General features: G+C 39.7%; 1 protein-coding gene across 2 annotated transcripts in view; it reads left to right on the top strand.

The window, feature by feature from the left end:
• Nucleotides 1-13,858, top strand: part of PDE4A (phosphodiesterase 4A) — a 1,515,730-nt gene that overhangs the window by 918,900 nt on the left and 582,972 nt on the right. The gene's annotated exons all lie outside the window — the stretch shown is intronic.

Genomic DNA, 13,858 nt, shown 5'->3' with positions numbered 1-13,858 from the left:
TTGTGTGTTCACATACATTAGCATATGCTAGTAGTGTTCCATTCCTTATGTGTTCACATACAGCAGCATATGCTAGTAGTGTTCCATTCCTTGTGTGTTCACATATGCTAGTTGTATTCCATTTCTTGTGTGTTCACATACGGCAGCATATGCTAGTAGTGTTCCATTCCTTGTGTGTTCACATACAGCAGCATATGCTAGTAGTTTTCCATTTCATGTGTGTTCACATACAGCAGCATATGCTAGTAGTGTTCCATTTCTTGTGTGTTCACATACAGCAGCATATGCTAGTAGTGTTCCATTTCTTGTGTGTTCATATACAGCAGCATATGCTAGTAGTGTTCCATTTCTTGTGTATTCATATACAGCAGCATATACTAGTAGTGTTCCATTTCTTGTGCGTTCACATACAGCAGCATATGCTAGTAGTTTTCCATTTCTTGTGTGTTCACATACGGCAGCATATGCTAGTAGTGTTCCATTCCTTGTGTGTTCACATACAGCAGCATATGCTAGTAGTTTTCCATTTCATGTGTGTTCACATACAGCAGCATATGCTAGTAGTGTTCCATTCCTTGTGTGTTCACATACAGCAGCATATGCTAGTAGTGTTCCATTCCTTGTGTGTTCACATACAGCAGCATATGCTAGTAGAGTTCCATTTCTTGTGTGTTCACATACAGCAGCATATGCTAGTAGTTTTCCATTTCTTGTGTGTTCACATACAGTAGCATATACTAGTAGTGTTCCATTTCTTGTGTATTCATATACAGCAGCATATACTAGTAGTGTCCCATTTCTTGTGTGTTCATATACAGCAGCATATGCTAGTAGTTTTCCATTTCTTGTGTGTTCACATACAGCAGCATATGCTAGTAGTGTTCCATTTCTTGTGTGTTCACATACAGCAGCATATGCTAGTAGTGTTCCATTTCTTGTGTATTCATATACAGCAGCATATACTAGTAGTGTTCCATTTCTTGTGTGTTCATATACAGCAGCATATGCTAGTAGTTTTCCATTTCTTGTGTGTTCACATACAGCAGCATATGCTAGTAGTTTTCCATTTCTTGTGTGTTCACATACAGCAGCATATGCTAGTAGTGTTCCATTTCTTGTGTGTTCACATACAGCAGCATATGCTAGTAGTTTTCCATTTCTTGTGTGTTCACATACAGCAGCATATGCTAGTAGTTTTCCATTTCTTGTGTGTTCACATACAGCAGCATATGCTAGTAGTTTTCCATTTCTTGTGTGTTCACATACAGCAGCATATGCTAGTAGTTTTCCATTTCTTGTGTGTTCACATACAGCAGCATATGCTAGTAGTGTTCCATTTCTTGTGTGTTCACATACAGCAGCATATGCTAGTAGTGTTCCATTCCTTGTGTGTTCACATACAGCAGCATATGCTAGTAGTTTTCCATTTCTTGTGTGTTCACATACAGCAGCATATGCTAGTAGTGTTCCATTTCTTGTGTGTTCACATACAGCAGCATATGCTAGTAGTTTTCCATTTCTTGTGTGTTCACCTACAGCAGCATATGCTAGTAGTGTTCCATTCCTTGTGTGTTCACATACAGCAGCATATGCTAGTAGTTTTCCATTTCTTGTGTGTTCACATACAGCAGCATATGCTAGTAGTTTTCCATTTCTTGTGTGTTCACATACAGCAGCATATGCTAGTAGTTTTCCATTCCTTGTGTGTTCACATACAGCAGCATATGCTAGTAGTGTTCCATTCCTTGTGTGTTCACATACAGCAGCATATGCTAGTAGTGTTCCATTCCTTGTGTGTTCACATACAGCAGCATATGCTAGTAGTGTTCCATTTCTTGTGTGTTCACATACAGCAGCATATGCTAGTAGTGTTCCATTCCTTGTGTGTTCACATACAGCAGCATATGCTAGTAGTTTTCCATTTCTTGTGTGTTCACATACAGCAGCATATACTAGTAGTGTTCCATTTCTTGTGTGTTCACATAAAGCAGCATATGCTAGTAGTGTTCAATTTCTTGTGTGTTCACATACAGCAGCATATGCTAGTAGTGCTCCATTTCTTGTGTGTTCACATACGGCAGCATATGCTAGTAGTGTTCCATTTCTTGTGTGTTCACATACAGCAGCATATGCTAGTAGTGTTCCATTTCTTGTGTGTTCACATACAGCAGCATATGCTAGTAGTGTTCTATTTCTTGTGTATTCATATACAGCAGCATATACTAGTAGTGTTCCATTTCTTGTGTGTTCATATACAGCAGCATATGCTAGTAGTTTTCCATTTCTTGTGTGTTCACATACAGCAGCATATGCTAGTAGTTTTCCATTTCTTGTGTGTTCACATACAGCAGCATATGCTAGTAGTGTTCCATTTCTTGTGTGTTCACATACAGCAGCATATGCTAGTAGTTTTCCATTTCTTGTGTGTTCACCTACAGCAGCATATGCTAGTAGTGTTCCATTCCTTGTGTGTTCACATACAGCAGCATATGCTAGTAGTTTTCCATTTCTTGTGTGTTCACATACAGCAGCATATGCTAGTAGTTTTCCATTTCTTGTGTGTTCACATACAGCAGCATATGCTAGTAGTTTTCCATTTCTTGTGTGTTCACATACAGCAGCATATGCTAGTAGTGTTCCATTTCTTGTGTGTTCACATACAGCAGCATATGCTAGTAGTGTTCCATTCCTTGTGTGTTCACATACAGCAGCATATGCTAGTAGTGTTCCATTTCTTGTGTGTTCACATACAGCAGCATATGCTAGTAATGTTCCATTTCTTGTGTGTTCACATACAGCAGCATATGCTAGTAGTGTTCCATTCCTTGTGTGTTCACATACAGCAGCATATGCTAGTAGTGTTCCATTTCTTGTGTGTTCACATACAGCAGCATATGCTAGTAGTTTTCCATTTCTTGTGTGTTCACATACAGCAGCATATGCTAGTAGTGTTCCATTCCTTGTGTGTTCACATACAGCAGCATATGCTAGTAGTGTTCCATTCCTTGTGTGTTCACATACAGCAGCATATGTCAGTAGTGTTCCATTCCTTCTGTGTTCACATACAGCAGCATATGCTAGTAGTGTTCCATTCCTTGTGTGTTCACATACAGCAGCATATACTAGTAGTGTTCCATTCCTTGTGTGTTCACATACAGCAGCATATGCTAGTAGTGTTCCATTTCTTGTGTGTTCACATACAGCAGCATATGCTAGTAGTGTTCCATTCCTTGTGTGTTCACATACAGCAGCATATGCTAGTAGTGTTCCATTTCTTGTGTGTTCACAGCATATGCTAGTAGTGTTCCATTCCTTGTGTGTTCACATACAGCAGCATATGCTAGTAGTGTTCCATTCCTTGTGTGTTCACATACAGCAGCATATGCTAGTAGTTTTCCATTTCATGTGTGTTCACATACAGCAGCATATGCTAATAGTGTTCCATTTCTTGTGTGTTCACATACAGCAGCATATGCTAGTAGTGTTCCATTTCTTGTGTGTTCACATACAGCAGCATATGCCAGTAGTGTTCCATTTCTTGTGTGTTCACATACAGCAGCATATGCTAGTAGTGTTCCATTTCTTGTGTGTTCATATACAGCAGCATATACTAGTAGTGTTCCATTTCTTGTGTGTTCACATACAGCAGCATATGCTAGTAGTTTTCCATTTCTTGTGTGTTCACATACAGCAGCATATGCTAGTAGTGTTCCATTTCTTGTGTATTCACCTACTGCAGCATATGCTAGTAGTGTTCCATTCCTTGTGTGTTCACATACAGCAGCATATGCTAGTAGTTTTCCATTTCATGTGTGTTCACATACAGCAGCATATGCTAGTAGTGTTCCATTTCTTGTGTGTTCACATAAAGCAGCATATGCTAGTAGTGTTCCATTTCTTGTGTGTTCACATACAGCAGCATATGCTAATAGTGTTCCATTTCTTGTGTGTTCACATACAGCAGCATATGCTAGTAGTGTTCCATTCCTTGTGTGTTCACATACAGCAGCATATGCTAGTAGTGTTCCATTTCTTGTGTGTTCACATACAGCAGCATATGCTAGTAGTGTTCCATTCCTTGTGTGTTCATATACAGCAGCATATACTAGTAGTGTTCCATTTCTTGTGTGTTCACATACAGCAGCATATGCTAGTAGTGTTCCATTTCTTGTGTGTTCACATACGGCAGCATATGCTAGTAGTGTTCCATTCCTTGTGTGTTCACATACGGCAGCATATGCTAGTAGTTTTCCATTTCTTGTGTGTTCACATACAGAAGCATATGCTAGTAGTGTTCCATTTCTTGTGTGTTCACCTACAGCAGCATATGCTAGTAGTGTTCCATTCCTTGTGTGTTCACATACAGCAGCATATGCTAGTAGTGTTCCATTCCTTGTGTGTTCATATACAGCAGCATATACTAGTAGTGTTCCATTTCATGTGTGTTCACATACAGCAGCATATGCTAGTAGTGTTCCATTTCTTGTGTATTCATATACAGCAGCATATACTAGTAGTGTTCCATTCCTTGTGTGTTCACATACAGCAGCGTATGCTAGTAGCTTTCCATTTCTTGTGTGTTCACATACAGCAGCATATGCTAGTAGTGTTCCATTTCTTGTGTGTTCACCTACAGCAGCATATGCTAGTAGTGTTCCATTCCTTGCGTGTTCACATACAGCAGCATATGCTAGTAGTGTTCCATTCCTTGTGTGTTCATATACAGCAGCATATACTAGTAGTGTTCCATTTCATGTGTGTTCACATACAGCAGCATATGCTAGTAGTGTTCCATTTCTTGTGTATTCATATACAGCAGCATATACTAGTAGTGTTCCATTTCTTGTGTGTTCACATACAGCAGCATATGCTAGTAGTTTTCCATTTCTTGTGTGTTCACATACAGCAGCATATGCTAGTAGTGTTCCATTCCTTGTTTGTTCACATACAGCAGCATATGCTAGTAGTGTTCCATTTCTTGTGTGTTCATATACAGGAGCATATGCTAGTAGTGTTCCATTTCTTGTGTGTTCACATACAGCAGCATATACTAGTAGTGTTCCATTTCTTGTGTGTTCACATACAGCAGCATATACTAGTAGTGTTCCATTTCTTGTGTGTTCACATACAGCAGCATATGCTAGTAGTGTTCCATTTCTTGTGTGTTCACATACAGCAGCATATGCTAGTAGTGTTCCATTCCTTGTGTGTTCACATACAGCAGCATATGCTAGTAGTGTTCCATTTCTTGTGTGTTCATATACAGGAGCATATGCTAGTAGTGTTCCATTTCTTGTGTGTTCACATACAGCAGCATATACTAGTAGTGTTCCATTTCTTGTGTGTTCACATACAGCAGCATATGCTAGTAGTGTTCCATTTCTTTTGTGTTCACATACAGCAGCATATACTAGTAGTGTTCCATTTTTGTGCGTTCACATACAGCAGCATATGCTAGTAGTGTTCCATTTCTTGTGTGTTCACATACAGCAGCATATGCTAGTAGTGTTCCATTCCTTGTGTGTTCACATACAGCAGCATATGCTAGTAGTGTTCCATTTCTTGTGTGTTCATATACAGGAGCATATGCTAGTAGTGTTCCATTTCTTGTGTGTTCACATACGGCAGCATATGGTAGTAGTGTTCCATTTCTTGTGTGTTCACATACAGCAGCATATGCTAGTAGTGTTCCATTCCTTGTGTGTTCACATACAGCAGCATATGCTAGTAGTGTTCCATTTCTTGTTTGTTCACATACAGCAGCATATGCTAGTAGTGTTCCATTCCTTGTGTGTTCACATACAGCAGCATATGCTAGTAGTGTTCCATTTCTTGTGTGTTCACCTACAGCAGCATATGCTAGTAGTGTTCCATTCCTTGTGTGTTCACCTACAGCAGCATATGCTAGTAGTGTTCCATTCCTTGTGTGTTCACATACAGCAGCATATGCTAGTAGTTTTCCATTTCTTGTGTGTTCACATACAGCAGCATATGCTAGTAGTGTTCCATTTCTTGTGTGTTCACATACAGCAGCATATGCTAGTAGTTTTCCATTTCTTGTGTGTTCACATACAGCAGCATATGCTAGTAGTGTTCCATTTCTTGTGTGTTCACATACAGCAGCATATGCTAGTAGTGTTCCATTTCTTGTGTGTTCACATACAGCAGCATATGCTAGTAGTGTTCCATTTCTTGTGTGTTCACATACAGCAGCATATGCTAGTAGTGTTCCATTCCTTGTGTGTTCACATACAGCAGCATATGCTAGTAGTGTTCCATTTCTTGTGTGTTCACCTACAGCAGCATATGCTAGTAGTGTTCCATTCCTTGTGTGTTCACATACAGCAGCATATGCTAGTAGTGTTCCATTCCTTGTGTGTTCACATACAGCAGCATATGCTAGTAGTTTTCCATTTCATGTGTGTTCACATACAGCAGCATATGCTAGTAGTGTTCCATTTCTTGTGTGTTCACATACAGCAGCATATGCTAGTAGTGTTCCATTTCTTGTGTGTTCACATACAGCAGCATATGCTAGTAGTGTTCCATTTCTTGTGTGTTCACATACAGCAGCATATGCTAGTAGTGTTCCATTTCTTGTGTGTTCACATACAGCAGCATATGCTAGTAGTGTTCCATTTCTTGTGTGTTCACATACAGCAGCATATGCTAGTAGTGTTCCATTTCTTGTGTGTTCACATACAGCAGCATATGCTAGTAGTGTTCCATTTCTTGTGTGTTCACATACAGCAGCATATGCTAGTAGTGTTCCATTCCTTGTGTGTTCACATACAGCAGCATATGCTAGTAGTGTTCCATTTCTTGTGTGTTCACATACAGCAGCATATGCTAGTAGTGTTCCATTTCTTGTGTGTTCACATACAGCAGCATATGCTAGTAGTGTTCCATTTCTTGTGTGTTCACATACAGCAGCATATGCTAGTAGTGTTCCATTTCTTGTGTGTTCACATACAGCAGCATATGCTAGTAGTGTTCCATTCCTTGTGTGTTCACATACAGCAGCATATGCTAGTAGTGTTCCATTTCTTGTGTGTTCACATACAGCAGCATATGCTAGTAGTGTTCCATTCCTTGTGTGTTCACATACAGCAGCATATGCTAGTAGTGTTCCATTTCTTGTGTGTTCACATACAGCAGCATATGCTAGTAGTGTTCCATTTCTTGTGTGTTCACATACAGCAGCATATGCTAGTAGTGTTCCATTCCTTGTGTGTTCACATACAGCAGCATATGCTAGTAGTGTTCCATTTCTTGTGTGTTCACATACAGCAGCATATGCTAGTAGTGTTCCATTTCTTGTGTGTTCACATACAGCAGCATATGCTAGTAGTGTTCCATTCCTTGTGTGTTCACATACAGCAGCATATGCTAGTAGTGTTCCATTCCTTGTGTGTTCACATACAGCAGCATATGCTAGTAGTGTTCCATTTCTTGTGTGTTCACATACAGCAGCATATGCTAGTAGTGTTCCATTTCTTGTGTGTTCACATACAGCAGCATATACTAGTAGTGTTCCATTTCTTGTGTGTTCACATACAGCAGCATATGCTAGTAGTGTTCCATTTCTTGTGTGTTCACATACAGCAGCATATGCTAGTAGTGTTCCATTCCTTGTGTGTTCACATACAGCAGCATATGCTAGTAGTGTTCCATTTCTTGTGTGTTCACATACAGCAGCATATGCTAGTAGTGTTCCATTCCTTGTGTGTTCACATACAGCAGCATATGCTAGTAGTGTTCCATTTCTTGTGTGTTCACATACAGCAGCATATGCTAGTAGTGTTCCATTTCTTGTGTGTTCACATACAGCAGCATATGCTAGTAGTGTTCCATTCCTTGTGTGTTCACATACAGCAGCATATGCTAGTAGTGTTCCATTTCTTGTGTGTTCACATACAGCAGCATATGCTAGTAGTGTTCCATTCCTTGTGTGTTCACATACAGCAGCATATGCTAGTAGTGTTCCATTTCTTGTGTGTTCACATACAGCAGCATATGCTAGTAGTGTTCCATTTCTTGTGTGTTCACATACAGCAGCATATGCTAGTAGTGTTCCATTCCTTGTGTGTTCACATACAGCAGCATATGCTAGTAGTGTTCCATTTCTTGTGTGTTCACATACAGCAGCATATGCTAGTAGTGTTCCATTCCTTGTGTGTTCACATACAGCAGCATATGCTAGTAGTGTTCCATTTCTTGTGTGTTCACATACAGCAGCATATGCTAGTAGTGTTCCATTTCTTGTGTGTTCACATACAGCAGCATATGCTAGTAGTGTTCCATTTCTTGTGTGTTCACATACAGCAGCATATGCTAGTAGTGTTCCATTTCTTGTGTGTTCACATACAGCAGCATATGCTAGTAGTGTTCCATTCCTTGTGTGTTCACATACAGCAGCATATGCTAGTAGTGTTCCATTTCTTGTGTGTTCACATACAGCAGCATATGCTAGTAGTGTTCCATTTCTTGTGTGTTCACATACAGCAGCATATGCTAGTAGTGTTCCATTTCTTGTGTGTTCACATACAGCAGCATATGCTAGTAGTGTTCCATTTCTTGTGTGTTCACATACAGCAGCATATGCTAGTAGTGTTCCATTTCTTGTGTGTTCACATACAGCAGCATATGCTAGTAGTGTTCCATTTCTTGTGTGTTCACATACAGCAGCATATGCTAGTAGTGTTCCATTCCTTGTGTGTTCACATACAGCAGCATATGCTAGTAGTGTTCCATTTCTTGTGTGTTCACATACAGCAGCATATGCTAGTAGTGTTCCATTCCTTGTGTGTTCACATACAGCAGCATATGCTAGTAGTGTTCCATTCCTTGTGTGTTCACATACAGCAGCATATGCTAGTAGTGTTCCATTCCTTGTGTGTTCACATACAGCAGCATATGCTAGTAGTGTTCCATTCCTTGTGTGTTCACATACAGCAGCATATGCTAGTAGTGTTCCATTCCTTGTGTGTTCACATACAGCAGCATATGCTAGTAGTGTTCCATTCCTTGTGTGTTCACATACAGCAGCATATGCTAGTAGTGTTCCATTCCTTGTGTGTTCACATACAGCAGCATATGCTAGTAGTGTTCCATTCCTTGTGTGTTCACATACAGCAGCATATGCTAGTAGTGTTCCATTCCTTGTGTGTTCACATACAGCAGCATATGCTAGTAGTGTTCCATTCCTTGTGTGTTCACATACAGCAGCATATGCTAGTAGTGTTCCATTTCTTGTGTGTTCACATACGGCAGCATATGGTAGTAGTGTTCCATTTCTTGTGTGTTCACATACAGCAGCATATGCTAGTAGTGTTCCATTCCTTGTGTGTTCACATACAGCAGCATATGCTAGTAGTGTTCCATTTCTTGTGTGTTCACATACAGCAGCATATGCTAGTAGTGTTCCATTCCTTGTGTGTTCACATACAGCAGCATATGCTAGTAGTGTTCCATTTCTTGTGTGTTCACCTACAGCAGCATATGCTAGTAGTGTTCCATTCCTTGTGTGTTCACATACAGCAGCATATGCTAGTAGTGTTCCATTCCTTGTGTGTTCACATACAGCAGCATATGCTAGTAGTGTTCCATTCCTTGTGTGTTCACATACAGCAGCATATGCTAGTAGTGTTCCATTTCTTGTGTGTTCATATACAGGATAGGGCACACCTTTCCATATCATCAGACCAGCATGAGAAAACCACTCCCTAGTGTGGCATGTCTTTATTGATATTCTTTTTGTGTGCATAATGTTAAGTGGGACACAGTAACCACTATGATTCAAACGGAGAACCCTTGTTTGAATCATTTCATGCTCCTCTAATGTATGATCCATAGCTTGCCTTTTCACCCACTTATAACCAGCAAATAATATAGTATGTGATTTCTGATTAAACGTCTCTTGTTCTTTCTGTCAACATTTTGAAAACTGCTCCTAAAAAAAGTGTTTCCCAGCAACTAAAAAACTAATAAAGCGAGCTGCATCCTGCCCTTCAGCACATACAATTCCCACTGATAACATATTTTCCATCTTCTAGCAGTGCAGTTGGACTGTGTATAAGAGAAGCTTGTTCAGTGTTTTCCTATGTTTTGAGTGTAGTTTGTAACATTATCATGTTCCCTTTCAGCTGACCTTTTGTATCTTTTCCCAGACAAGTGCAAGTCCTTTTTTTTGTTCTTTCATTCCCAAGTTTAAAACAGTGTATGCTATATTTAAACTGGGGTTAGCAACACCAGTCAATAATTTGGAGTGACTTTTGCGTCATTAGTGACCTGCTTTTCTGCCCAGCTGCTTCAAGGAATGGGTGTGACTGTCAGATCCCAGGGGCACTCAAATAGTTTAGTAGAAACTACAGTTCTGTGTTTGCATCCTGTCCTTCTGTCTAATAAATTATGGTAAGTTCCATAGCAGGCAGTCTTGTTTGAATATAGTATTTCAGAAAAAAAGATACATATCTCTCTCTCTCTCTCTCTCTCTTTATACATCCATCATCTGTGTGTGTGTGTATATGCGTACTTATATATATATATATATATATATATATATATGTGTGTGTGTGTGTGTGTGTGTATATATATATATATATATATATATATATATATATAGATATATATGGATATGATTCCACTTGAAACCGTTGAATGTTCAGAACATTGAAGTTCTGATCATTGAGACCAGAACATCGAAGGTTCAAAGTGAGCCACACAGAAAGAAATAAACTTACAAAAACTATTTTATGCAGGGGGGGCTGCGCCCCCACACCCCCCTACATTAATATTCCAACTCCGAGATCGCACTACAGTGGGGTAAGGGAAATCTCCCATTTACCGCTATATGCGGTAGCACTAAATGGGAGATTTCCCGTACCCTACCTGCAATGCCAACACTCAGATGGCACACACACACACACACACACACACACACACACACACACACACACACACACACACACACACACACACATACACACACATACACACCCACACACCCACACACACACAACATGCAGGGCACCTTGCTGCCCTGCATACACACCCAAAAGTTTACATTTTTACTTACCTGGCGCTTCCACTTTGAACCTTCGATGATCTGGTCTCGATGATCAGAACTTCGATGTTTTGAATATTTGACGGTTTCAAGGGGAACTATATATATATATATATATATATATATATATAGATATGTATATCTAGATATATATATATATATATATATATATATATATATAGATATATATATAGATATATATATATATATATATATATATATATATATGTGTAAAACAGGGTGATGATGAGTTGTTTTTCAGGTACCAAGATTTCAACATCTCAAGAGCCTACAAGATGAATAAGTTTGAGTACGGCATGGTGGTGGTCCATGCGGGTATAAATGACCAAGTACGGAAAGCCCTACAGAATATGCAGAAAGACATATCCAAGCTCTCCATGCACATGACAAATGCAGGGAAGACTCTGGTACAAAGCAAAATCCTGCCTTCACCAAGAATGGTGTCTAATAGCAAAGTCCAGAGAGTAACTGATTGATTTCAGCAACTGGCTGAATAATGTGCATCCTTCACTGAGGATCCAGCATGGGTTGGCATGGGGTGAGCCGCTGCACAGCCCTTGTTTCTTTGCCAAGGATGGCTTGTGCCTCTTATTCCAGGGCTCCTGCATACTGGTTAAAACCGTTTGGGTCCCCATGCTGCCTTTTTAGGCAGAGTCCAGCTACTGGCTCCACTAACCAAAAACAGTATAACAAAGCATCAGACAATATCAGTGTGGTGCTACACAGTGCCAGGAGTCTAAATAACAAATTGACTGACCTTGAAGCCTTCCTACATATTGGCATTATTGAAACCTGGTATAAAAGTGCAGAACCCCCCCCTCTATACTACAGCTTTGTGCCTACCACTTCTTTGACCCGATGGTATCTGTAGTGGAGTATCCATTTTGTTAAAGATCATATTACCTCAAGGCAGATTCCCAGAGAACCACAAACTGAATAAATGCAGATTCAACTCACTTATAATAAAGTCAGATATCTAATTATAGGAAGTTACAGGACCTCCCCCACCATGACATTCATAAAACATGTCCATTTCTTAAATACATTGGAAGAACTTCAAATACTCAAGATCTCCATTGTACTGGGAGACTTTAACTACCAATTGATAAACTGGGAGATCTATATAGCAAATGTTGGCTATGCCCAAAAAAAGTCCTTAATTTCATGAATTCCATATATCAAAAAGTCAAAAGAGCCCACTAGAGAGTACAGTGTTTCTGAACAGCTCCTAACAAATATTGCATTTCTCTACAATATCCCCCTTGTATACCGCTTCCCAGTCAAGTCTGACCACAAATTGGTAACCTACTCTTTCAAATTCACTAAATCCTACCTATGAACCTATAAACTTCCTACTTCTATGATGAAATCTCAGTGCAAGTGTAACCCTCCCCAATTGTTGACACAGCTACTTCTATGATGAAGTCTCAGTGCAGGTGTAAGTGTAACCCCCCCCCAATTGTTGACACAGCTAGTAGTTACACAAATAAATTTAACACTCGCCTAGAAAACTATTTAAAACTATCAGTCCCTAACAAAACTAAACAAAATTGGGAGGGGGTTGAGCAAACTAGCATGGTGGTCCACATGCACAAATAGACAGTACAATGGAAGGAAAAATGTCATTAGAATATATAGCAAAACTAAAGACTCGCAAGTAAAGGTTAATATCAAAAGGTTATCCAAGGTACTGAAAAATACCATCAGGAAAATAAAAACTGGTGGACCCATTCCTGCAATTATTAAACCTGAGCCTATGCACCAGTTTTGTTTCCACGGTTTTACACACAGCAGTTGCGATGCCACTCCACAAGGGTGCCTCACCATAAACCCCCTGAATTACAGACCCATCAGCCTGATGAGCCTCATCTGTAAGGCCAAGGAATCAGCCTTATGAGACTTGATAAACTACAATACAAAATAATCATATTAGGCTTTAGCCCCCATCATTTTAACTTTGTTAGGGTAAGTCCTGTTTAATAATCCTAGTGATTTTTTTGGGGGAGGGTAACACAAGTTGTTAACAGTGCTCATGGTGTTCATACAGCATACTTAAACATTGCCAAAACATTTGATACCATAGCACCTGCCAGCATTAGCAGCAAATTAAATGCACTCTGAATTGATCCCTATTTAGTTAGATGAATAACTAACTGTCTGAGGGACAGAACCCACAATATGAGGGGGGGGCAGGCATGTCCACATAGAATATGAAAGTAATCAGTGGGGCACTAAAGAGATTTGTGCTCGGATGACTGCTATTTGGTCTATGCATCTTTGATCTCCATATCAAAAATGGGGAACCCTGGTTAACCAAGTTTGCAGATGATTGTAAACTTAAATCCCCTTGTGACATGCAGAAGCTACAAACTGAGAGTACACATGAGTAGCTGCTTCTCTGAAAATGGGCTAAAACTAAGTAATAGAAAATGCATTTCCATTCCATTTGGCAAACAAACCATGTAGTATAGAAAACACACCTCTCCAAAATGAATTGTGACAAGTGAGAGATCTTGGACTTGTCACCAGTCTTCGTTTCTCTTTGCCTGATTCCCAGTTTTCCTGTCTCACCAGAGACATAATTCTGTTGTTTCTGCTTTGCTTATCATGTTGTAACAGTATCAGGAAATCCTTCTATATGGCACAGCTGATTACAAAGAGCCAGAAGTCCTTCTGCCTCTGTATTCTGCACTGATCAGACCCATCATCAAATACAGTGTCCCTTTTGGGACATATCTTACCAAGCATATCAAGCAGTTAGAGAGACCAAAA

Source organism: Protopterus annectens, chromosome 9.part0, assembly GCF_019279795.1.
Source record: "Protopterus annectens isolate FY-2018-M chromosome 9.part0, PAN1.0, whole genome shotgun sequence".
Classification (NCBI taxonomy): Eukaryota; Metazoa; Chordata; order Ceratodontiformes; family Protopteridae; genus Protopterus; species Protopterus annectens.
This window is presented reverse-complemented; position numbering and strand designations above follow the sequence as displayed.